General features: G+C 39.3%; 2 protein-coding genes across 7 annotated transcripts in view; one reads left to right on the top strand and one right to left on the bottom strand.

Moving 5' to 3' along the window:
- CMSS1 (cms1 ribosomal small subunit homolog) overlaps positions 1-27713 on the bottom strand; it is a 398128-nt gene that overhangs the window by 334091 nt on the left and 36324 nt on the right. The gene's annotated exons all lie outside the window — the stretch shown is intronic.
- The window catches only part of FILIP1L (filamin A interacting protein 1 like), a 312484-nt gene that overhangs the window by 255140 nt on the left and 29631 nt on the right, over positions 1-27713 (top strand). Inside the window, exons 1-3 of one of the 6 annotated variants that reach the window (XM_055410652.2) lie at positions 3992-4120; positions 10414-10644; positions 13052-13195. The exons of 2 other annotated variants lie outside the window; for them this stretch is intronic. The gene's annotated coding sequence lies outside the window, so the exon portion shown is untranslated. 3 more of the 6 variants (XM_055410528.2, XM_055410487.2, XM_055410563.2) reach the window with 3 other exon arrangements.

The following is a 27713-nucleotide window of genomic DNA, read 5'->3' as shown; positions in this document are numbered from 1 at the left end:
GCAAAGCCAAGAAGTCTGCCCGTGAAATGTTAGAATGTTCTGTCAGGAGGAGTGTCTTACAAAGACTTACCCTCCGGCCAATCCAACTTCAGCCTGATGCAATGCAGGACCACAGCATTCTGCCTCACCCCATGCCATCCTGGATCTTCCCCTGTTCCCTTCAGCTTCTCATAACAGGACCATGCCCATAATAAAAATTGTTGCTTTTCTTTGCCTGTTACAGTGTTTCCATATAAACGCTATGAGAGGCAAAGGTGCAAATGTGTCCCATTCAGAGTTAGCACATTACCATCCCAGAGCTTACAGCAGAGCTTCACAGAACAGTGTGCATCTCCCCTTACCTGATTAAAGAACCAACAGCGAAAACTGTGGGTGGTTCTAGAAAAGGTTCAGCTAATTATGAATACTGCTTCTCTGGCACTTGTTCGGATGACTAACCAATCACAAGAAGAAACAAAGGCAGGGAGACAGGACAAGAAAGAAAGAGCAGTCACTTCACAAAGAGAAACTGGCTGTGTTATGTTTAGTAACATGTTAATGGTATTTTAAAACAGTTAAATAATGATGACATTGTGGACTTTACTAATAACACTGGTTGCTGTGGTCACTGTAATAACCTCCTGGCAATAGCCTGAACCATGGGAAACTGCTGATATTCAACTGTTTTTGACTGTTTAACAAAAGTGACTTCACACAGTTCAATCAAATCAATATATCCTAGTTTCCAGCCTTGTTGCCTACAAACCCTACTCCCAAGCAATTAGCTTAGAAAAATTCCTTTGTACCATCTCCAAATGATAACTTAAACTATCGCTGATTTAGATTATCAATCAGCTTACTCACTGTAGAAAGGACTTTTATTTGTAGGTATACTTATTTGTACAAAATTCTTGATTATAAAATGAAGAGGAATTGGAATTGGGCAGTAAAATTTTCAGGAAAAAGGGAAGTAACAACTTTCTTAGCCAAGACTGTGGCATAATGATCACATCTCTATTCTTTTCATAATAAATGTTAGAAGCTAAAAGAACAAAAATTACATCGCAAAGAGAATGCTGAAAGGAGGAAAGGAGATAAAGTCTACTCATTGACATGCGGCAGTGGAGCACAACGCCAGTGGCTGGCTGAAGTGTGCACTATTAGACCCAGGGTGCCCTGGTGTCAGACAAAGATGCTCCTTCTTCAAAATGTTTGACTTTCAATTGCTGGAGAACTGTTACAATATTCTAAGTTTATTAGAACATGTTGCCAACATCCTCAAGAAAACTATCTTAGTAAATATACAAATCCACAGTGTCTCCAACATAAACAACACTCCCTGGGGTCATTCAGCACACAATCAGGGCGGCTTTGGTGTGGAGCCCCTGAAGAGCATGAGTTTTAGCTTTCCTAGTTCAACATTCAGTCTGGAAAATAAAGACACAAACTTCTCAGTTAAATCTGATTATTTCTTTACTAACAACACCTCTGAGAGATTCTGAGTAAATCCCTAAGGGAGGGTAAGACTAAGCCTGTATACCTGTAAACACTGCTTCAAATTTTTCTTTTCATTACTTTACCAGCAGTGTGACTGGTCAAGCAATTTTACCCTTTCAAATGTGTTTTGTCATCTGAAAAGTATGGATAAACCGCCTCAGAATGTTACGCAGATTGAATGATGGAGTGCGTGCAGAGCACTGAGCACAGTGACTGGTGTGTGCTACAAGCTCAACCAATGAGAGTCACTAACTGGTTCCTGAAGAGAGTGGTCACAGACCATGACCTTAGTTGCAAGGCTGAGTCATAGCTGTGTCAGGGACCAGTGCTTCAGGGAGTAACAGCATAGGCAAGGAACTTGGGAGTAGGAGCACTCATCTTTTCTTTTGCTTCAAGACAAGTCTTGCAGCCATTTAACTTCTCTAGTCTTCAGTTACTTCAACCAAAGAAAATGAGGAAATAATCCTGACAAATATTACAGGAAAACTGGGAAGTCAAAAGCATAGACATAAATGCAAAGCAGAAGTACAAAAATATAAGAAAGAAATAAAAGGCAGTGTCAAATGTGAGGATGTCTCTGTATCCATCAGACGGTAAAGGAGGCAGAACAAATTACAAAAATGCTAGCTTTGGGTAGAGGTACTCTACCTTACCAGTTTGGAACTGAGATTCAGGAATTTGTGCTTCATGCAACATTCGTAACAGTCATTTTGTCTCATTTGTAACAGTATAAAAATCTCAAAGTATGTTTAATAAGTACAAGGTAAGCACAGGACATCAAAAAAAAAAAAAGATTTAAATACACTTCATGGGCTTCCCTAGTGGCTCAGATGGTAAAGAATGCAGGAGACGCAGGTTTAATTCCTGGGTCCAGAAGACCCCTGGAAAAGGGAATGACTACCCACTCCAATATTCTTGCTGGGAGAATTCCACGGACAGAGCAGCCTGATGGGCTATGTCCATGGGGTCACAAAGAGTCAGACAGCACTGAGTGACTAACACACACACACACAACATAAGGCAAAGTAACCATTAAAACCAACAAACTAACATCTAAAATGTTAATACAAAACTGCAAATCAAATATTAAAGTTTAAGTTCAGCTGAAGTGAATGGTCATTCACTTCTCTTAAAAGAGTACATACAAAAAGCAGGGCTTAGTTTAATACGTTTCTCAGTAGACAGGTAGAGTGATCTAGAACTGTCAACCTGAGCCCACTATAAAAGATGATACACACTTCTTTTGGGGCCCTGCATCTTTTCTCCACACCATTTCCACTAACTATAAATCCTCTGCAACCAGCCTTTCTCCACTCCACAGTAAAGAAAAGAAACAGGCAGACTATTTTTATTATTTCTGTTTGACAAAACATATGGAAACAATAATTTCATAGACACGTACATTATAATAGGAAGCAATCCTATTTTAATGTAATTTTAAAAATTAAATAGACTCAAGTTATTTAAACTACTCAGTTTATTTGAAACTCACAAATGAGGCATTCATGTCTCTAACTTACTTAGCAGATTCATACAGCTGGGTAGGGCTTTTTGAGATTACATCTCTTATTGATGTGCAAAGCAATTAGGAAGTTAATTCTCATTTACTAGAAAAAGTTTTTAAACAAGTAAATTTGTCCCAGAGTAAAGGGTAGCAGGCTTAACTCAGTCATATTTGGTCGGTTTCTTTTTTCCTCTCAGGTTTTTTTCATTTTGTTTTATTTTGTAGAAGAGAACAGATGAATTAAAACTAGTTTTGAAGTTCTATTTTTAGACTATCTTGAAAGTACAGCACAAAACATTAAATTTCTTTAATAAATACTGTCCCTGCCAAATAAACTGATTAGTTTTAACTACTTTCATTAAAACACAGGCATGCAGAAATGAGGAATGAGGAGGTTCTCTCAGGAAAAACACTGAAAAACATAAGATTTCATCTGGCCTTCCCATCATCACTTGAAGAATTGTTTGGTAGTTACATCATCAGGAAATAAAATACTATCCTCTGAGGACCCCTACTCTTTACAAAGAGGAAAGAGAAGGTTTGAAGTCTAAATCACTCACGGAGATGTCTTGCCCCACCACCAAAAAAAGAGAGAGACTTCTGGCTTCCCTCTCCCGCCTCCACACCCTCCCTCCGCCCCCAGCGAGCAAAAAACAAACTTAAGAAAAACGTATTTACAAAGCATACATAAGAATAACATGATATATATTTAAGAATCCCAAGCAATAACAGAAGCTTTAGCGCCCCAGAAGAATGAAAGTTACAAGCTGATAGACCATGACCCCCAAAGACTAGATTAGGCCGGCAGGAGGGCGCCAGCGTCCCCGGCCCGCCGCCCATTCCCCTCCGCGGGGAGCCGGGACCGACGGGCAGTTCACACGGTCCGAGCGTCGGCGGGCCCGGGGCGCGCTGCAGCGCCGCCGCTGCGGGGCTGGCTGTCAGCGGCGCCCCCGCCGCCCGCGCCGCACACGCGGAGCGCCTTATAAGGCAGCGCAGTGACGTAACGCCCATAGGCCGGGCGCGCTCGGCGCCCCGCTCGCATTGTTCGGGCGACTCCCGGAGCGCGCACAGCCGGCTCGCGACTCCGCGCGACTGCGGCCCCCGCCCGGTCCCCGCCCGGCCCCGGCGCAGGCGACTCAGGTAAGCCCGGGAGAGCCGCTCCGCTCCAGCAAGGGGAGCGGACAGCCAGGCAGTCTGTAGGTGGCTTTTAAAGTTATCAGCATCACGAACTGCAAACAGGTTTCGAAAAGCGCGTCCAATGAACTCTAGGATCAAAACCTTTCCCAACTCACACAAAACTTAAAAAGTTTTCTCTGACGGAGAATACAGATTTGGGATTTATTTTTAAATGTGGAGATGAGGGATGACTATATGTTACAGACGCTTTCCAAATAAGTCATGCATTGTATCCTGCCTCTATTGAGAAATCTTTGGGGGAGCGGGTGGGGGGAATACGCTGTAATACAACAACTCTCCTGATCTTCTCTCTCCTAGGACGCAAACTCCTTTAAGTCTTACAAGAGCACAAAGTGATAAACTACCACAAGGCAGTGGATTTGTTTCCCGCCCAGTGTCCTGTCTCTTTTATAAATCTTCATATCAAAGACTAGAAAACCCTTGTTAGGAATACATCTTTTAATTAGGATGAATCTAACTTTAAAAGTAAAGCACTTCTTAAGATTCAAAAAAATCCTACAAATGCTAATCTGTCTTAAAAACAAGTTTTAATTAGTACAAGAAAGTTAACTATCACAGTTTTGTGTTCTTACTTTTTACTTCAACTCCAGTCAATGGGTAAATGACAAACTGCACTGCAATTAAAGATAAAGCTAGTTTCTGTACAGTAATATGTTGGACAGTAGTTTATAATGTAGAAATACATAATAAATTTAAAAAGTAAAGCCTATAGAAGAATATTGTAAATCAGTCGCATTTTGAGCCATTATTGATTACCTCTAAACATTGAATAGACTACTGCTATAACTGCTATAAATGAATCCTTACAGTATGATAACTGAACAAGTGGCAGATGCTGAAAATCGACTTATTTTACTTTACTTTTCAGAATAAAAATCAGCAGAGGAATTAAAAATAAAATATGCTATGTCAAAAACACTAGAATATGAGATGAAAAAATGATTGCAGCAGCAGCATGATATAAAACAAAACTTAAGAAAAAGTGTGTGAAAGAATTATTTTCTTTGTAAAATAGTCTCTATGTTTTATTTATCATTTGAAACACAGATTTTTTTTTTAACCTGGTCAAAATGTGGAATATATCTGTATTTCTAGTATTTCTGTGGTTGAGTTTTTAAAAGTATATGACATTGGTGCCTGCCATTTTTGCTTCAGAGGATTTTTGTTCTGTTAGCTAATTTTGTTTGGAGCAATGCAGGCCTCTGGTTTTAGTATTCTAAAAGAAAAATTATATGTTCCTTGGCCTGAAGATAGGCTTTATAAACTGCAGGTTAGTATTGAGAAGTAGGATTTCCTCAAAACTATTATTTCAAATCTAGGGAAGCCTACCATAATGAGAAGAGAGTGGGGGTAACACCCAGGTTACTGTGGAGAAGTACAGAATATGCAACAGAAAAGTTGTTTATTTGATATATGCTGTAATTGGAAACTGAAAAAGATTCCTGTCTTGGGAAAAAGGTATTCCACTCTTTTGAATCTAATAGAGGAGGAGGGAAACAGAAACCATCAATTATTGTTTTAGCTTTACCCAAAGTACCATCTGTATCATAAACTATAGCTCAACTGTTGAAAATCATAACCTCTATCAAAGTTCTAACAGCTGTGTTTCCAGAGTCTGCATTTTATTTTTTTAAAACAGGCAAGCATCAATTTGTAAAAAAATTTTAAATGACACTTCAATACTCCACACTATTTTCCATTTATTAACTTTAAAGCACAGTTCAAAGAACAATCACCCTTTAAAATCCCTTTTAAAATTGAAAGTTAAAAAGATTTTTCATGGATACATTATCTCACAGTGGACTCTCTGAGTGAGCATTTCTTAGTTCTTGAGACAATTTTTATGATGGAAAAATGTTTTGGACTGAATCAATGTGAATTTTTACATCTTCAAAAAAACATATTAATTTTATAATTAATAAACTCATTTACCTGTCTATGGCGATTAACCCTACCTGTTAAGCCCTGGTATTTTTGTGATATTTTCCTAATGCTATGATGAAGTCTGTAGTAACAGTCAGTATGAAAATACAAATCAAGCTTAGAACTTCTCAAGTCCACTTGCAATTCCCATTAATCTGCTTTCTCAAAATGGTGTGAATTTTGCTTTAGGATTCTTTGCTACCTCTCCCCCTCCAAAAATTGCCTTTGGTAATAAATGGATTTTGAGGTAAAAAATGAAAATGGGAGAGAGGAAGAATAAAATTCCATTAATTCTTCTTAGGTCGTGTTCTGTCTATATATATTGCTTCAGGGCAAAGTGAATGCTTTTACAAGGTGAATGGAGAAAAAAAAATACAGCCTCCTATTAAAAGGAAGAAGGAAAGGTGGGGGCAGGAAGAGAACTGTTTATAAAAGACTGGATATTATGAAGTAATATCAGGGTATGTAAAGCAGTATTGGTCTCAACCTGCTTCAGGAATTAAAATCTGTTATCCACATAGCCAATCATTATCTTGGAAAAATCGAACACACTGTATCCTCTTGGGCTTATTAATTTTAAATGATTTTTAGAGTTTAATTTACATTTGACTGTGAATTTAGCTTCAATAAAAACTGATTTAGTTTTTGTAAATTATGTTTAAGGATTTAAAGATGAAGAGACACTGCATATGCAGCATAAGACTTTCAGAGAAATATTTTTATGGCCGCCTCTGCCATCACTACAGTCTATACGGGCCACCAACTCAATCACTTACGTTTCTTTCATGTGTGCTGCAAAGACTTTTAGAAAATCCTCTGGCCAGTTAGTTTCTGCTTGGAGGGTTAGGTGCACTAATTCCTTAGCAGATCATCACCAACACTGTTGTAAGTCCTCCTACATTCCTTTTTTTAAAAACAGAGTTGAGATTCTCTCCCCCGGCCTTCTGCATTAACAGTACCTCCGACTGGGAAAGCTGCAAGGCAAGTAAAAGTGGGAAGGCTCTCCAAGGAAAGTCACTTGGTTCTTTTTCAGATATGGGAGGACTCCCTTTCTATGCTTGTTCCAGGAGATTCTAATTTAGCAGGTTAGATAGGACAGCAGCAGTTTTCATTCTGAGCCCAAGAACAGAGAAAAACACATGAGCAGCGTTCTTTCTCCAGTCTAACCATCCTCACATTCCTCTGCCCTACTGGTTTCAAAATAAGGTTAACTCTCAAAGATACAATTATTATTTTTTTTTAATGACTAGCTTAGGAAATAATATGTCTCTGTGTGAGGAAAGGGGTAAGAAGGTATGCAGAGGAGTAGGTAGGCAAGTGTACCTACCACTGGGACAGGCAGAAGTGCAAATTCCTTGTTTCTGTTTATGGCAACTACTGATTCTAGGCTAAAGGACAGTTACTTATCAGTAAAAGAGAGTGTATATTATGTCAGAATAGCAAACACTGAATCCCACAAATGTAAGTTTGTGAAGTGCCTTGATAAATTCTTACGGACTGTGGGATGCCCCAGGCCCCAGAGAGTGTGTACACACACACGCGTGCACATATACACCCACACACACATGCGTGCACGTGCACGTATATACCCACCCACACACACCCTAGCAGGGAATGTCCATAGAACTCGATAGCTGGAAGAGGCCTCGGAGGCCATCTGATCCAAATGCCTCACCTTGCAGAAGAAATTCATGTCCACTGTGTGACTTGCCTCAGAGACACAGAGCTGCTCAGAGGCAGAGCTAGGGCCACCTGCATTTTTAGACCGCAGCCTTTGGTTTCCCCTTAAAAGAATGACAGGAAAAGATGAGAACAGAAGCCCCAGAAGAAGCCTTGGTACTGTCCATTTTAAAAAAGAGAGTCGAAAGGTTCGAAGTTCTTGTTAATAAGTACAAGTAGTAAGAAGACAAAGAAAAAGGAAGGTGAAAATCAATACGGTCTAACCAGGCTACAACAATGGAAGGGAGGTGATAAAGGAGAACAAAGAGAACAAATAATAAAGGTACTTAAAGGTCCTCTGGGTGGCAAAGCTCGCTCTCTGCCCAAAAGCTGAGAGGTGCCCTGCAAAGAGTGTGTATGCTTTACAGTTAAAGGCACTTAGGCCCGAACCACTAACATGACAAGTGACCTCTTCTCAGCACCTTCCAACTAAGCATTCTGCATTCCCTATACCTCCCCAGCCAGCAGGTTCCCTTTAAAAATCCAAAGTGACTCAATGCCTTTGAAACAACCCTCCAAACACTTTCAGAGGAAGTCACTGTGGGCTTTAAGCTCCAGTGATACTTGCTTTACTTTACTTCATATCATGCATTTCTTATGACATTAAATTGCACATTAACTGCTAATTTATCATCTATCTCCTGGACTATAAACTCCTAGAGGGTGAATTTTGCTACCACTTTATCCCTGCTGCTGCTGCTGCTGCTAAGTCACTTCAGTCGTGTCCAACTCTGTGTGACCCCACAGACGGAAGCCCACCAGGCTCCCCCATCCCCGGGATTCTCCAGGCAAGAACACCGGAGTGGGTTGCCATCTCCTTCTCCAATATGTGAAAGTAAAAAGTGAAAGTGAAGCCACTCAGTCGTGTCCGACCCTTAGCGACCCCACTGACTGCAGCCTACCAGGCTCCTCCATCCATGGAATTTTCTAGGCAAGAGTACTGGAGTGGCTTGCCATTGCCTTCTCCCTAGCACCTGGAAAAAAGAAAGACCTAGTTAAGTTAGTAGGTATGTCACAAGGCCAAGAAGGGTACTGAATGAACATACGAACAAATTACAACCTAGAAGCTTCTTATTTGGTAAGAAAAGAATATTTCTGGAAACAGTGGGCTAGGAAGGGCCCCTTCAGACTTTGTGCAGGGGCCCTAAACAGATTTCTGCCACTGTTTCATCAAACCACATAGAACTGACTTACAAACACAAAAACCAGAAAACAAATTAGGCTCAGATTAAGTCAATGCAGTGAAGTCAAAGCAATCTGCTTTTACTGTACATTATATGTTGTGTAGGCAGACTTCAAGTCAGATGCTTCTCTGTCGACCCACCTCCACCTACTTCATTTTAACATCCTCCCCAAAATAATGAGAATGAAGATGGTGAAAGAGTACCAGGTGAATTGCCTCTGGGCAAGGAGTGGACGGGAAGCAAAACATGAAAGAGCAGAGTGTAGTGCTTTTGTCTTTAATGAAGGGTATTCCTCTGTTTCCCACTAATCTCTGGGCCTCAGCTGAATGCCCACCCCCTCCTGCGTTCATGGGGACCAAACAGTTTGTCCTTACTGTGAATTAGGACAATGAATTAGCAGATTCCCATTTCCTAACTTTGATTCCAAAGTTTCTGTGGGTAATCCAGTGCATCTGCCAGGTTTTACAGAAAAGGAATGATTTTTCTGTAGTCTCAAAGTTCGGTAATGCCAGTGTCAACCTGTGAAGCCAGCCTAGGGATTGTGACTCCTCATCAGTACTAAACATTTACTGAGTGTCTGCTAGGCACTGTGCTCAGTACAAGGCAGGACAAGCCCAGCAACTAAGTTCTCCACACGCCACACCATGTCGCTAACACAGCTATATCTGCCATTGATGACAAGGGCTAAGATCATCAGTAGCTCTTGCACAGTGGTTTCAATCATTAGTCACTGTCTTGTTTAGGCTCTTTTTTAATGAATTGATAAAGCAATATAGATAACGTAGGTCAGCTGTACATAAAAATTAAGTAAAGATAAACCATGTGGGACTATTTTTTAAATGAATACAACATAAATGTAGTCAATCTCCAAGCCTATTTACTGGTGACACTAAATTGATAGACAGTGTTATCTCAACACTAAAACTACAGAGTAGGAATGATGGTTTGTAAGTCAAGTTCTACTCTTCTTGGCTCTGCCATCCATGTTCTGTGTAAGCCTCCTGTAGCCTTGGGTTCCATTAACTTAAAAAAGGACATGATGTCATCCACTATAAGCATCTCTCAATACTAGGTAAGGACAGAATAGTGTGCAGTCACCCCCAAGGGAATTCTGATCAAGTAGAGCCAAAGACCTAGAAAATCCCATGGATGGAGGAGCCTGGTGGGCTGCAGTCCGTGGGGTCGCTGGGGGTCGGATGCGACTGAGCGACTTCACTTTCACTTTCACACATTGGAGAAGGAAATGGCAACACACTCCAGTGTTCTTGCCTGGAGAATCCCAGGGACGGGGAGCCTGGTGGGCTGCCGTCTATGGGGTCGCACAGAGTCGGACACGACTGAAGTGACTTAGCAGCAGCAGCAGCAGAGCCAAAGACTATAAAAATACAACCTACTGATCGTTCATTACAGAGACACATCAGCTAAAGAAAATGGGAAGAATGTGAGGGGAAAAGTCCAGTCTGAAGCCAGAAGCAAGATTCACATAACTATAGCCCTGAGCCTGTGAGAGCTCCGAATCAACCTACCAAAAGCAGCCTCAAGGATGAGATCAGACCTTCGAGATGAGTGATTCTGACAAGAGTGAACCTTCCAGATTTATCATATCTGATGGCCCACCAGTCTCAGAACAAAAGTTTAAAGGTGAACCAAGTTTTTCTCTCTCTTTTTAAAATTCTTTTTTTAAGTGAATCAAAACAAAAACAAATCTCTGAGCAGAAATCATAAGAGGAATGTAAAATATTCATCACATTTGGGCTGACAAGACTTAAGTGCCCACTGCTATTACATTTGAAGAAAAAGGAAGGAGCTGCTTGGTCTAAGCGCTTGGGGAGAGCATAAGAAAGTTCCTTCTAGCTGAAGACAAAGGGCCTGCAGTGAGATACTGTGTAAGTCCCTCAGCTTTGGCAGGGACTGCTCAGTTAATTGGCAATGGCAGAGGACGTGAATCATTCTGTGGAGTTTTGTGAAAAGTAATCCTTTGCTGCTATTGAGATTAATTATTCTTTAAGAATAATATCAATTCATTTATCATCAAGGTAGTTTAACACTAATTTTGTTAAAAAAATATATTATGCTTGAGGTTCCATATTATCCTTCAGGCTTTCATACAACTGCCTACATGGGGCAGACCAAGATCTTTTAGATAAAGATGAGAACAACTTTAGTGATTATGGTTCTACTCATGTTCCTAAAACTATGCTACAAAGGAATCTTCTAACAGTCCCATAAAATTCACTGGGCTGAGCAAAGATGCAAAGATGCAAAGAAACACAGGCAAAGTTAATATTCTCTGGCTAGTTTTCCCACATCTGAACTTGATTTAAATTTGTGTTGAAGTGACTTCATGTCACAATGATTCTCCCTCCTCAAAAGTGACAGGAAAAAGAGGAACAAAATTCTACTTCTCTTTCTTTTGCTCTAATAATTAGAGTAAATTCTGAAAACTTTAGGTGGCATTCAGTCTAAGAGGTAGTCATGCTCCCCTTAAAAATGGGTCTTCTCACCTCTCAAATCGTTTGGTCATCCAGTATGTACCAAGTTCAGACACATGTGAGGAACACAGAGGTATCAAATCTTTAAGAAGCTTATAGTTAGTTCAAGAGTAAAACTAATACAACATAACAAACTAGAAAGTGGTATAAAATGATACAGAGTATTTGTGTCATGAAACTGTTAAGAGCTGTGGGAACTCAGCCAGGGTCAGACAGGTTAGGGAACATTCATGGAAAAGATATAAAATGAAATGTAAATGTAGCATTCTAAAAAATGATGACAGATTTATTCCTAGGAAGTCTACTCTGAAAAGGTAATCTGAGGTAAAAAGAGAAAGAAGGCTTGACCCAGCATCAGAACACTTGAAGTCTGATTTTTAATTCCATCGTTTGGCTTTTAGAACAACCTGGACTCCCATAGTAGTTTCAGTCCTTAAAATGAAGATCAAAAGTAATGATAAAGCAGTTGGCCCAATGCCAGACCCATAGGAGACACTCAGTAAATGGTACCTATTACTATTCTAGATATTATGCCAGTCTGCTCATAAGAATGATGCTCCATCAGCATCTGATGCTATTGGGGTCCACCAGGCTGAGGTGCAAGGGGTTGCCTTAGGGCCAAAGAGGAGGTGCTTTGCAGGATGCAGTCCCAAAAAACTCATGTTTTTGTAATCCAGCCATGGGTGGATTAAGCTTATTGGATTAAGCTTATTGGAAAAAATCCATGTCTCTAGTGCTTAACTTCAGCGACTCTGAAAATTGAGGTTATCCTTTATCCTAATTTCTCTGCTGGAAAGGAATCCCTAGTATGAGAAACCCACTTAAGCTTTCCTAAAGAAGCTGTAGTCACCTGAAATAAAAACCAAGTCCCTGAATAAAGGATCAAGGAGAGAGAGCAAAAGGCTTAAAAGCTAATCTGGAATCTCCCCGTTTTACCTTGAAAGTCCTACCAGGCTGGAGAGGCACACATATAAAACAGATAGGTGAGACAGGTGTTACAGCATGAGCTTAAGTAGCATATATTATGTCCTAGCCACAGACAATAAAGATTCCCTTTCAGAAACTACTAAATACTTAGGTGTTCAATTTTCAGTTTAATTATACTTTCAGTTTAGCTTAACATTTTAGGTGTCAGACACTAAAATGATTTATTTCTGTACTTTTACAGCACACTTATAACCTTGAACTACAATAAATGCCTGACATATAAAGAACCCAAAATAAATGTGAATCCCATGAAATTCCAATAAAGGTTCCCTTATAGTTATGAACCACAGATCAGATGAGTCACAAAATCTCTTCTGATAGAATGGAATATGCATTTTTGACATGTGAATTTGTGTACAATGCTATATAGGAAAGAAGTAAAGGATTAAGCTTATTAAAGGGAAAGGACTTTAAAGGTTGGTAAAAGTGAAAGTCAAAGTCACTCAGTCAAGTTGGACTCTTTGCAACTCCATGGAATTATCCAGCCAGAGTACTGGAATGGGTAGCCTTTCCCTTCTCCAGGGGATCTTCGCAACCCAGGGATCGAACCCAGGTCTCCTACATTGCAGGCGGATTCTTTACCAGCTGAACCACAAGGGAAGCCCAAGAATACTGGATGGGTAGCCTAGCCCTTCTCCAGGGGATTTCCCCAAACCAGGAACGGAATCACATTGAATTCTTTACCAACGGAGCTATCAGGAAAGCCCTTTAAGGTTGGTAGTGGTTTTATCCTGTGCAACTGGGATTTGAGGATCATTAAAGGCTTTGTAAACCATCGAGATGAAGGTGTATTGCTTTCCCCATATTGCAGCTGAGGTAGCATGCAGATGAGCCAGGGTCACAGAGTTAAGTGAATGGCAGATTTTGGTCAAATATTCCTGTCCATCGAATACATGGCTCCTCCAAAAGTGGCTTGTCTGTTGTTAAGAATTGGGGTTTTGCTTTTTTTCTTTGTTTTTAGCTGTGAACTTAGAGTGAATTTTTAAAGTGAGGGAGAGTGAAGTCAGTGCTTTTTTTCAAAGACTTGAAAAAAACAATGACACTGTTTTCAACTACTGCAAGCATGAAATAGTTTGCACCTTCTCAAAATTCAAATCTTGAAATAAAATTCAAAAGTAAGATATGGTCAGGACAAAACAGATCGGTCTTCATATAGCACATGCACAGGTATACTATACAGCCTTTTCTTCAATTCTGCTACAAACAATTTCTCATGCAGATAAATATAACTAAACAGGGACACTTTTGCCCAAGGACAAAATCCACTGCAAACAGGCCCAGGGCCAAGGGAAGTAAAGTATTAAGTCACTGCTCTCACCTCTAGCAGTCCTATTACAAACCACTGTAACATACTGATGGAATTGCCCCTTACTGCACAAGCTAAATATTCTCTAGAATACATTCATCTTAAAAGAACCCAACTTCTAGGAAGAGAAACCCAACTTCTAAGAGAGGAAAATAGGATCAAACTCTGTGTTCATGCTTTCTGTCTTCTCAATGCTCAGAAGTGGCAGAAAAGGGAAATAAACCCAATTCTCTGAATTGTTATAGAAAATTAAACAAGGTTAGATGACCAAAATAATTTTAATTTTAAAAATGTATGCAAGAGGACATGCACAGTCCACAAGAAAAATGGTCATTTATATTCCAACAGATTTTAGAATAAAACTTTCCCACCTGTCTGTAATTAAATTTTACATGTGGCCCAGATTCATCAAAACATCATGTAGACAGAAACCAATCACCTTCTGGAACTATTAATAGGAAAAGTGAGTAGGGGTAGATGGAGGATGTTCACTGTGATTCATGATTCAGTTGTTCAGCAGGCATCAAGCTTCATCTCCCAACTGCTTTGACCTCCAAATACTATTTAATGGTATTAAATGTTCTACTTCCTTTGCCTTCCTTATTTACTGATTTACTAGTAGAGCTAAAAGGGAAAGGGGGAAAGAAGGAAGTTCCCTCGGGATCAAAATGTCTCACATTTTACATTCTTGGGGTTCCTATCTGGCTTGTTTCTCATGGCAAGCTTGTGACTTCAGTAGTCACAATAAAACATAAACGTCTGTTGTTGTGGTTTCTAAATTTCTGAAGTCTAAATTTCCCACTAACAAGTTAGGAAACGTTTGGTTTCCCAAGCATACCATGTTAGCCGCTGCCTCTGTACAGGCAGCCAGACTGCAGGGAGGTGAAAACCAACGAACTCATCCACTCTGGCACATGACTGCTCCATGCTTTGGCCTTTTATGTTAAATATGAATGCCAGCGAATTAAGTATGGAAGCCAAGTAAAAGAGGAAAACCTTGAAAAAAAAATACTTACAGGAACTAGGACTTACAATTTTTTTACTTTTGGCTCCGAGTAAGATTCAGAAAAGGATTATTCTTTGTGACTTTTTAAAAAAGAGAATAAAAGAAAAACAACCTACCAAGGAATAAGATTTAAGAGAAAGAAATTATACTAATCCTCCAAAATACCAATTTGCAATATATGAATGAAAATAACCTATGATCTGGGAAGAAAGAAAAGGGATGAAAGAGATTAAAAACAAAATTCTGCAGGTACATCAGAATGCTTTTCTGAAGAATTTATTTGTGTTTTCCTCAATCCACTAAAGGAACATCTGAATATAAATGGATTTTGCAATAGTATAAATACGTATAAATATTACTATTAAGATAAAATATATACAACACACATTTAAGGGTAGACAGCATTATGCCCTTGAAGTCTGTTTGAGAAAAGGCTGCCTTAAAAATATTTTCCGAGAACTTTAAGTTCCTTGAAATGTTCTACGGAAATGGTATTTATGACAAACCCACCTCCTCTCGGGAACATGAGATGTTATTACTGGCAAAGTCACAATTTTTTAAACCATCCAAAAATAATCAGGAATTTATGCCAGATGACTAAACGTGTTTTATTATTACAGTGATTAAGGGAATATTTGCTAATGTCTCATGATCAAGCTCAAAGTAGCCTTATAGAGAGCTTATAGAGAATAACAGTGACAAAACAGTAGATTGCAAGTGGTAGTGATTCTCTGTGCCTTTCATGGGCAGAATATTACAACACACATATTCACTGACAAGGATGGTACATATGAGATAGGAGGTGTGCATGTATGTCATGCTGCTGACAAACTGCTTTTCTGTAAAATGAGAATAATAATAGTTGCTTCTTATGACTGTTTCCAGAACTAGCATGGCACATGGCATGCAGTAATTGCTCAATAAATGATTAACTGCTTAATCAATGATCGTAGAGGAAAGGAACTATTAACAGTCATCCCTCAGTATCCAAGTAGGAGTGGTTTCAGGACTCCCACGGATACCAAAACCAGCAGATGCTCAAGCCTCTCATATAAAATGGTGTAGTACAGTCAGCCCTCCTTTCCTGTGGGTTCTACATCCACAGAGAGAGAGGGTGACAGCACTACATGTCTATTGCTTACAGTCACAAAACACTCTAGTTCAAAAGCAGAATAGGTATTTGTTCAAATATGTAACAAATACTCAATGAGTACCAACTGTATACTAGGTACTGTTCTTGGGCTAGAAAATACAGGACTGATGAAAACAGACCAGTACTTGAGCTGTCATTGAACACATACACACACAGAGACATCCCTACCTCCCTGCTCACATGAAGTTTATATTCTAGTAGGAGAGACAGCCAGTGATCAAATAAGTAAAATACAGTAAGTATGCCAGGTGGCACTACAAGAAGTGGGGGAGAGGCCTTCCCTGGGAAGGCAGGCAGTTCAAAAGTCAAGGCCCGCTGTCTTCAGGGAACAACATGGAGATTGGTATGAGTGGAGTAGACCCAGCAAATGTGGGAGGGTCAGGGAGTCAGTGGGATAGGGACACAGAGCAGGAATGGACAAATGGACGCGAAAAGCATGAGATGAGAGGAGGAGGAGGAAACTCTTGTGAGGCCAGTACTCTGTCTGGGCTTTCTAGAATGCAGACTGTTTAGCTGAAAGAGCACATGCTTTTTGCAGTCAGTGACTTTTTATCCTGCTTTGGTTATTTGTGCTATTTGGCAATTATTTAACCTCTCTATATTTTAGTTTTTTGGTCCTTACCCTCATCTGTAAAACAGGAATAATACCTCGTAAGGTTGTTTTAAGGATCAAGTAAAATCGAGAGGCACAGACTAGACCCTCAATATGCTTGTTTCTTTTTTGCTATAAACTAAATCACACCTTGGATAGCGACTGGGAATTGGAGTCTGTGTTCCCATACCAGGGCTACTGTAACAATGGCCTTGCATGATATTTAATCTTTCTGGGCTTCAGTTTCCTAACTAAGAAAATGTAGATGCTACACACAGACATTATAAAAACAGGTATAAATCAGTTAAGCTGTTGTTATAAAATGATAATCAAAGAATATTACTATTACAATTTATCTTAATGTTAAAAATTCAAAACTGCCAAAGTATATGACTCCTCTTCCTCTATGTTGCTGCTGCTGCTGCTAAGTCACTTCAGTCGTGTCCGACTCTGTGTGACCCCATAGACGGAAGCCCACCAGGCTCCCCCGTCTCTGGGATCCTCCAGGCAAGAACACTGGAGTGGGTTGCCATTTCCTTCTCCAATGTGTGAAAGTGAAAAGTGAAAGTGAAGTTGCTCAGTCATGTCCATGGGATTTTCTAGGCAAGAGAACTGGAGTGGCTTGCCATTGCCTTCTCCTCTATGTTACTTCATCTCAAAAATCCTACAAATTTTAATTTTTTAAGCATGAAGTTGTAAAGATTTATTTAGTAGCCATGTTGACTTTTATTCCCATATCCTGCCCCTGCTGAAGAACACTGATCTAATAGATCTCCAAAAAATGTTTAACTGCAAAAATCAAGGTGAAGGATAAAGAATAAGCTATTTTTTATATAAAAAAGGGTAGATAAGAATCTTTATTTGTATTTTCTTGTTTACTCATAAAGACACTATAGAAGTACATGTAAGAAGCTAGTATCAGTGGTTATAAGTTGGGGAAGAGGAACTGGCAGATGAAGGATGAGGTGGGATCCTTTATCTTTTAATATACATATTTTGAAATGTATTTTATATATTTAGGAATGCTAATCTAAAATCCAAGACTGAAATTCAGACTTGTGAAGAGTTAAGAATGAGCAAAGAGAACTTTTTAATTACAAAGCTAAGTATACAACAGTATGACAACCTCAAATGACCTCTTTCTCAGATAATCTGGGTATCCTTCAACCTGTTTGTACTTTTTTTAATGAAATGCTCAAAAAGAATTTAAAATATCATCAATAGTCTTCTTCACATTTTCCACTATGAAAACTAAACCCAGCAGTAGCACATACAGAAAAAGGTCTGTCAGCCCACCCCACTGCTGAGTCCCCAAGTAGACAAGTCTAGGAGCATATTATCTCAGCAGAGAAAGTGCACTGCGCATTTACATTCAAGAAACGAGGAACAGGGGAAACATGAACAGAACATCAAAGAGGCTTTGGGAGAATCAGCTATTAGCACCCATTGTGGCATGCTGGCATGTCACTGGATAATGCACATTCAAAGTATCGTACTCTTCCAGGAAGGGAGAAGAGCTTGTGGTGTAGACCTGTGAACAAAAGAGAAACAGAAAATACTGATCCTAAATATATTTCAGCAGCAAATACTGCAGAGTTATGAATGTTAGATCTCTTTGTTGTCTCTGACATTCATAAGTTTTCAAAAAAAAAATCAACTATGCCCTAAAATGGTGGTTACCAGAGGCAACTTCCCCCTGCCCCCAAATGTTCTTCTCTACTGCCATCATCATCAGTTGAGTTTCCTACTCTAGCAATAACTGATATATATGGTGCAAGGCACTATGCGAGGTGCTTTTGTATAGACTGTTTTACTTAATCCTTAGAACTGCACTGTTATGAAGGAGGTTCCAATATTATGTCTATCCCACAGATGAAGAAAAGGAGACCTGTAGAGGTTAAACTGCTTGCTCTGTCACACTGGGTAGAAGTGGGGAAACCAAGACTCAGCTTTGAAAATTGAACTCCAAAATCTCAGTTTCTCCCCGAGCACTACCCTGCCTCCGAGGAGTCATCTGCCTGCCCCTTGCCCTGAGCCACCTGCACTGCTTACTGCTATCTGCTGCTGGGGCAGTAGGGAATAGGCAGCAGACATCATTCCTATCCTAAAGCAGGCTACTACCATCGTGGAGCCAATAAATAAGATACAGATGAACACAGATCACAGAGGGTACCCAGTCACCCACAGAGAGGGGAGGAAGAAATCAAAGAATGACAAACAGTCAAAGTGTTAGGAACGTGGGGACAAGCCAATATCATCATTATCGTAAACTTAAAGATGGCTCTGCATGCTGTCTACCAGGCAAGGTGCTCTCGGGAATATAGATGCATAGTTGTATCTATGACAATCCAAGGCATCACATGCTGGGTGACTTTTTTACATGCTTCTCCTAGAAAAGAAAAAGGCAGCCAGGGAAGGCACCATGGCTGTGGGAGCCCCAGGCAGGCCTTGACAGATCAGGGAAATATAACTTTCAGTTGGCCAAGGAACTGAAGTCTCAGTCTGTTAAAAGACAGGCTAGTTTGCTTTTTCCTCCCTAAGTTTGTTTTTTAGTGTAGCAATCAAAATGGAAAGTCTGGAGAAGAAAAAAATGTTAAAATATTGATCTGAGGAACTGCTTTCAAATAATTAAGAACCACATTCAGAGTGGTGGGGAGGGAGAACATGAAAAGTGAATAGGCTCTTTAGTGTATACTCAAAGTAATTGTTTTTTTTAAAGTTTCTTCTTGATGGCTATAATATATTCAAAGCAAAGGAAAAAAAAATCCTATTCAGCAAATGGCAAAAAGAAAAATTCATCTGAGAAGATACTTTTCAATATGAAAAATTAAAATGGGTGTCAAGGAAGCACAAGCTTACTGGTATTCAATGAACATCCATCATCAGATAGTTCTTTCTAGAAAGTAACTCAACTGACAATACAGCACTGAAGAAGTAACAACTTATAATTCAGGCTCTAAGTAATTATCCTGGTATACAATTGTACGCTATCCATATTGTAACTCCCTTGTAAGTTTCCATTTCCTCCCCTGGCCCTAGACTGAGAACCTTTTTAAGTCTCCACCCAGCCCTTTGATTGGAGGGTGCAGTGTCTCCTAGACTAGATTCCACGGTCTCAAAATGAAAATATTCTCAAGTTTTGTGCTGGTGAGCTCTCAGACTGAACTTTTTCTGCTTCTGAAACTTTGCCTTTCAGTAGTTTTTCTTTCTAGGAGATTCTTTGTTTCAATTTCTTTAAAGCTTTTCTCCCAATGCTGGTCCCTTTGCTCAATCTGAGGATTTTATAAGCTCCTCTTAGGATCCTGTTTCTCTGCTAAAAGCTCCTTAACCTCCTGATTATTAGTAGGTCGTTCGACTATTTGTGTCTTACTAATTCACTTCCTATGACCCTTGGGGAGCCAAACAAGACTGTTCAGACGCTGAAGAGTCCTGACTCACCATGCCCCATTTTTACTTTCTATTTCTCTGACACCAGCTAAAGCCTTCTGTATCACTTCTTGCCCCAATTCTTGTTTCACAGTGAAGGAAAATAGCAACCCAGTTTCCTGGATCTGGACCCATTTATGATGTCTCTAAGTGATCTCAATGATGATGACAGTATCTTCAGTAATAAGGACATAAAGCAGACACAGATTTATACTCATACATGGCTAGCAGACACCAAAAAACGTGTTACTGTTCTTCTATATCTTGCTGACCAAGTCAAATGAATCAAGCATTACATTATGACTATGGTATGCTGGAGCTGCAATTTTTTTAAAAAACCTTTGACTTCTGAGAGAAATAAAAGGAAGCAGCATACATAGAATAAAAAAGACTAGTCATAGCTATTTTTATGAGTGCTCCTAAAAGTTAGACTAAACAGTGAAAAGTCCCATTGAAAAAGCAGAGAGTAGAGCAAGGAAATATAAATTACTGGTTGATTACCAAGAACCTATGTCAACCTAAGGAAGTTTTCTAACAAATTCCATGTAATTACTCTGAACTGCTTAGAATTCTGTGGTTATTTAACCATAAACCCAGCTGCTATCAATACAATGCAACAATTAAAATTACATATTAGATAAAAACTGCTAAAAGATATAGGGGGTTATCATCATAATCAGACTATCAAAGTCTAGCCATGAGAGCAGACATAAAAGTGAATAAAGCAGAGTATGTAGTTTCTTGCTTATTAGTTAACATGTTAAATCAAGAAGAAAAAATAATTAGCATGGAAAGAATGAAAGCAAATAAAGGAATTGAGAGCCATCAAGGTGAGGTTACCCAGTTAGGTCTAGGATGAGAGATATACTATTTCCTATATCTTTAGAAAAGACCAAACAAATTTGGTATCATCACACTATTTGGTTGTTGATGGGCAACTATTTTAAATTCTGACTAGAGTGATGTCTGCAAATATACAGGCAGGTTTTTTAACAGAAAAAAGGTAAACTGACAAATAACAGGCACAGTACTTTGCACATAGTAGCTGCTCACTATAGTAGTATAATAAAAGTCTGAAATGAATGAACTGTCAGCTGACCTGCACAGCACTGTGGATGAACCCATTTAAGAACCAGGTCATTCAGTGGTTTCCATGCCCTTATTTCAAACTATGGTTTCAAACAAAACATGATGTCTTATGGAGAGAGCTTTGTCATTTAGGATTTTTCTAAGAACTGGGAAAGAGGTATTTTCTGAAGGAAGGGAATCTTCCACCTAGCTGTTATGGGGAGCAATTAGTTTAATTAATGACATAAACATTGAAGCAGTGACTAGGCCAGTGAATCTGGGGACTTCATCAGTGTGTTATGAAGCGAAGGGCTCACTCAGTAACACCCTGCAGAAGTGACAGCCTAAACCAAAGACTTTTCCAGAGAAAGACACACTTGCCATTTATGCTTCAACCACCTATCCTCAAGGTGAAGAGTGATTCTCTAAGGATGGCCCCTTTCAAGAGGTCTGTGAGGTTAAAGCTGTTTTCACAGTAACACTAGCTTTTTCACTCAATTCCTCACAAGGAGTTTTCCAGAGATGTGACGTGTGGTGATGTCATGGCTCTGACAGCTGATGAGATGTATGAAACAGCTCTGAGAATCCAGCTGCCTTCAATTAAACCAGGTATTAGAGTCTGTAGAAATACAAAACAACACGGCCCTTTCCACCAAGTTTTGGCATTATAAAAAGTGATTTTTCATAAAAAAATACGTTATTTATGTTTACTATTTTAATGAATAAATAAATATTTTAAAATATCTTGGTCTGAATTTCTAATACGATAAATATTGGTAGACATAACCCACACAATCAAAAGCTCTTCAGAGTCCTCAATTATTTTTAAGAGTGTAAAGGAGTCATGAGACCAAGAAGTTTTAAGAACCACTGCTATGGAGACTTTACTGAGTTGCACTGAAATTATCTGCTTATCTTTCCCAAGAGCCTACAAACTCTGGAGAACAGGATCCTCCCCTCTTCCTCTCAGTATAGCCCAGGATTACATTCCTTTGTTGTTTGCAAATTAAATGAACAAAATTGTTGTTATATTCATAACACCAAAACTTTAAACTTAAAAGATCTACACAGTATATTTGTCTCCTAAAAGATGACAAATGAGAAGCTAGGCTGACTCTGAAGTTGTTCACTACTTATAGGTTGATTTCTGCAGCTACCAGAACAACACAGTGCCACTAATGGCTTGTGAAACTGGTTTTATTGGTCAATAATCATGCTAAGCTTATTTATATGGGCCAGTTGTCTGAAAAATTAGGAAAGAGTCTGGAAAAGCAGAACCAGAATTGGTGCATTAGGGTGGTCAGATCTGAGATGAATATTTCCTTTTCAGTTTCATTTGTTTGTTGATGTAATGTTGTTTGTGTAGTAAACAAACATATTTGTCCAGTAGAGCTCTAGCTGAGGAAAAAATAAAAAGGACCACTCCTTTGTTTGCAAAGATGAAATTATCAAAGGAGAGTGAGGGGCTAGGATGTGGATGCTAGCAACCATCTCCCTTCTCAAACAAGCAAGCTCATACAGTTCTAATACACGGTTCTGAAGAAGGAAGAGAAGGTATTCCAACAGTCTCGATTCTTTCCAGAGGCAACTGTACTTAACCAATTATACCTAATTTTCTTAAATACCTGAAACCATGCTCATGGTAAACACCAGAGCACCTTCTTTTAAAAATGAATAAAATTAGTTAGGATAATAGTACAGTATTTTCCACAGGAAAATGTTCATTCATTCATTTAAAAAACCATTCATTTGGTACCTTCTACATGTAAGGGCTTTGCAGTAGACACTATGCTGCTGCTGCTGCTGCTAAGTCACTTCAGTCGTGTCCGACTCTGTGTGACCCCATAGACGGAAGCCCACCAGGCTCCCCCATCCCTGGGACTCTCCAGGCAAGAACACTGGAGTGGGTTGCCATTTCCTTCTCCAATGTGTGAAAGTGAAAAGTGAAAGTGAAGTCGCTCAGTCGTGTCCGACCCTTAGCGACCCCACGGACTGCAGCCTACCAGGCTCCTCCATCCATGGGATTTTCTAGGCAAGAGTACTGGAGTGGCTTGCCATTGCCTTCTCCGGTAGACACTATAGAAGACATAAATGAATCAATCAGACATATGTCCTGTGCTTAAGAAGCTTATTATTTTAGTAGTGTTGATTGTAATATACATAAATAAAAATAAAAGTGAGAATTATATATAAATCTTTACGGGTATGACTGGCATTACAGCATTTAGACACACCATCTGTTTCCTGTGTCTTACATGATGCAATTACTAACACTCAGTCTTACATAGAGGAGATAAAATGCAGTCATACATGTGTGCTGACATGTGTGTATGTAAATAAAAACTGCAAAGATGCTCTGAATGTATAATTTATACTAAAGAGCCAGCATTTTGGTTAGTACCAAAGAACACTCAAGATGACAGATGTGATTATTTTTGAAAAAACAAGGAGCTGGCGTTGCACATAATAATAGTGATAAACCGCAGTAAATTATAACAGTTCTGAGCCATAATAGAAACTCTAAAGAAGAACTGTCACAAGCCACTGCTGTAAACCAGTTTGGATTTAACTACCTCACATTTGTGTCTGTAAAACTAGCTTCTACAACCTGTTTTTATTGGACAAGATTCAGTGACTGTTCCTATAATCTGCTTGTGTCAGTCCTCCAACATGAGTATGAGTACTCCAAGACAAGATTCTTCAAACTGGAGTACATATACTGTTGAGCGTGCACACAAGAATTTTTCAGAGCACAAGCTTGGAGAACATGAAGGGAATCAGTGTCTATACCTGCAGTTCTCACACATGCTTTCCAAGACTGATCTGCTAGGAAAAAAAAAGCGTGTGCTCTAAAAGCTTCCTTTTCAAAAAAGTCATACTTAACAGAATCTCACCAAATGCATCTTCCTGGATTGGAAACCCCTCGATGGTATAGATGTAGGGACAACTCTAGGAACACTTAACTTCTTATATAGTCCTATGAGAGCAGAGCGTCAGCAGCTTCAGAACCAACCACTGGATAGAAATATGCAAATAACAGTACCTGTTATTTCATCTGGGCCTCATCTCTTTTAGAAGTGAAGTGGCTGCCAGAGGGATGTGTATTTACACATTGTTTTAAGTTGGACAAAAAGCGCCAGACTTTTCCTGAACGTCTGTTTTGGCTGACTGGTTTGCCAAAGATGACTTTTAGATTATACGGCAGATGTTAATATGTATCTTCTGCAGTTATTTAAACCCTGAATACAAAATTCCAGATTCCAGTGAAGTGGTACTTAGTTTAAAAAAATTATTTTAGAACAAATTATCAAAACAGAAGTTAAGAAAACCCCATTTAAAATAGCATCAAAATGAATAAAATACTTAGGAGTAAGTTTAATAACCAAGAAGGTAAAAGATCTGTATATTAAAAAACTGTAAGACACTGATGAAATAAAATGAAGAAGACACAGAAAAATGGACTGATGTTCCATGTTCATGGATTGGGAGAATATTATTAAAATGTCCATACTACCCAAATTATGAAAAGATTCAATGTAATTCCTATCAAAATGACAGTGTATTTTTTCACAGAAATGGAAAAATCAATCCTAAAATGTATATGGAACCAAAAAAATGTTGAATAGGCAAAGCAGTCTTTAGAAAGAACAAAGCTGGAGGCATCACATGTCCTGATTTCAAAGTATACCAGAAGGCTATAATAATGACAGCAGTTGGTATTAGCATAAAAAAAGACACAAGAGACCAGTGAAGCACAAAAGAGAGCCCAGACATAAACCCATCCATATGTGCTCAATCTTCCACAAAGGAGCCAAGAATATACAAGGGGAAAGGATAGTCTCTTCAATAACTGGGGCTGGAAAAACAGGACATGCACATGCAAAAGAATGAAATTGGACTCCTATCTTACATTACACACAAAAATAAACTCAAAATGGATTAAAGATTTGAACCTAAAACCCGAAACTAACATTCCTAGAAAAAAATACAGGGGATAAGCTTCCTGACACTGGTCTTGGCAATGAGTTTTTAAACTTGATACCAAAAGCAAAGGTAACAAAAGCAAAAATAAGCAGAAGGGATTACATCAGACTGAAAAGCTTCTGCACAGCAGAGGAAACCGAACATAATGAAAAGGTAATTTATGGAATGGGAGAAGATATTTGCAAACCACATATATCTGATAAGGGGTTAATATCCAAAATATAAAAACTCATACAATAGCAGAAAATCCAAACAACCCAATTAAAAAATGGGCAATGAACCCAAATAAGACATTTTTCTAAAAATGTTACACAAATAAGCAGGTGTATGAAAAGGTACTCAATGTCACTAATCATTAGGGACATGCAGAACCGCCATGATGAGATATCATCTCACATCTGTGAGGATGTCTGTTATCAAAAAATCAAGAGATGACAAATGCTAGAGAGGATGTGGAGAAAAGAGAACATTTCCTGTCCACTGTAGATGAGAATGTAAACTGGCACAGTCACTATAGAAAACAGTATGAGGGTGTCTCAAGAAATTAGAAACAAAATTACCATGTGATCCTTTGGTATATACCTGAACAAAATGAAATCTCTATCTTGAAGAGATATCTATAACTATGTTCACTGCAGCATTATTCATTCTAGCCAAGGTATGGAAACAGCCTAAGTGTCTGACAACGAATGAGTGGATAAGGAAAACGTGGCATGTATTTGTGTTTAAATACAAATGTATTTTACATATGTATGCAATTACTTTACATATGTAGATGTATATGTGTAAAGTACATTTTATAAAATATATATAAATGTATAACATATTAATGAACACATGTTACATATGATACTCTATATAACATATATCTACAGTTCCGTTCCATTCTGTCCCTCAGTCGTGTCTGACTCTTTGCGACCCCGTGGACTGTAGCCTAACCAGGCTTCTCCGTCCATGGGATTCTCAAGGCAAGAATACTGGAGTGGGTTACCGTTTCCTTCTCCAGGAAGGAAATACACAGACATATATATGGTGGAATATTATTCAGCCTTTAAAAAAGAAGGAAATCCTGACATTTGTGACAATATGGATGAACCTAAACGGCATTATGCTAAGTGAAATAAGACAGGCAGAGAACTGCTTAAAAGCCAGGCACATGGAATTGCTTAAATGTGGAATCTAAAAACAAGCTGAACTCAGAGAGTAGAATGGTGGCTGCCAGGGACTGAGGGAATGGGGGAAATAGGAAGGAGCTGGTAAAACTACAGTTACAAGATGAACAAGGCCTGAGGTTACAGTGTATAATATGTGACTACAGTTAATAGTACCATATTTTATAACTGCAATTTGCTAAGAGTAGAACCAATGTGTTTTTACACACACACACACACACACAGAAGATGAATATGTGAGGTGATGGAACTACTGACGGGAATCCTTTCATAATTCATATGAATATCACCACATTGCATGCTTTAAATAATTATCTTTCAATTATACTTCGGTAAGTAAAAAAGATAGCATTTGCTAAAAGAAAGTGCTATAATTCGGCTTCCCTGGTGGCTCTCAGTGGTAAACAATCCACCTGCCAATGCAGGAGACACAGGTTTGATCCTTGGGTCGGGAAGGTCCCCTGGAAGGAAATGGCAACCCACTCCAGTATTCTTGCCTGGGAAATCCCATGGACATAGGAGCCTGGTGGGCTACAGTCCATGGGGTCACAAGAGAGTCATACAGAACTTAGTGACTAAACAACAAGATAATTATTCTTTACATGAACAAACTAATTGTACATAATAGAAAATTATTTTAGGAGCTATAAGAGCACACATTTGAAAACCACTGCTCTATGAGATCGGAGAAGGCAATGGCACCCCACTCCAGTACTCTTGCCTGGAAATTCCCATGGACGGAGGAGCCTGGTAGGCTGCAGTCCATGGGGTTGTGAAGAGTCGAACACAACTGAGCGACTTCACTTTCACGTTCATGCATTGGAAAAGGAAACGGCAACCCACTCCAGTATTCTTGCCTGGAGAATCCCAGGGACGGGGGAGCCTGGTGGGCTGCCATCTATGGGGTCGCACAGAGTCGGACACAACTGAAGCAACTTAGCAGCAGCTCTATGAGATATGAACTAAAAAGAATGTAAGCACCATGATAAATGAGAATTTTTATTTAGGCTGGTAAGTTTCTCTAATACACAGAATGTCCCTTGAGAAAGACACCAGATGTGGACCAGGTCCATGAAATAGTTAGTGTTCCTGTTAGAGAGGCAGTGTGGTTGGGGAAAGAGAACAGGCTCTGCCCCTTCCTGATCTTTCTGACCCTCCATTTTCATTTTCTCTGTAAAACAGAGAATAATCTCAAACCCTATAGGCTTACCATGAGAATCAGAACCAACAGCTATAGTTAAAGACTTAGCTCAGTGCTTGGCAGCACATTACCAGCCCTAAAATGTAGCCATTATACAGTCTCATACATTTTAGTCTTTGAAACTAAAGTTATTTCAGTTCAGTTCAGTTTCAGTTCAGTCGCTCAGTCATGTCCGACTCTCTGCGACACCATGAATCACAGTACGCCAGGCCTCCCTGTCCATCACCAACTCCCGGACTTCACTCAAACCCATGTCCACAGTGATACCATCCAGCCATCTCATCCTCTGTCGTTCCCTTCTCCTCCCGCCCCCAACCTTTCCC

Source organism: Moschus berezovskii, chromosome 1, assembly GCF_049115385.1.
Source record: "Moschus berezovskii isolate FMDL1 chromosome 1, NW_MosBer_1.0, whole genome shotgun sequence".
NCBI lineage: Eukaryota > Metazoa > Chordata > Mammalia > Artiodactyla > Moschidae > Moschus > Moschus berezovskii.
The sequence above is the reverse complement of the archived record's forward strand: the minus strand, read 5'-3'. Positions and strand labels throughout refer to the sequence as shown.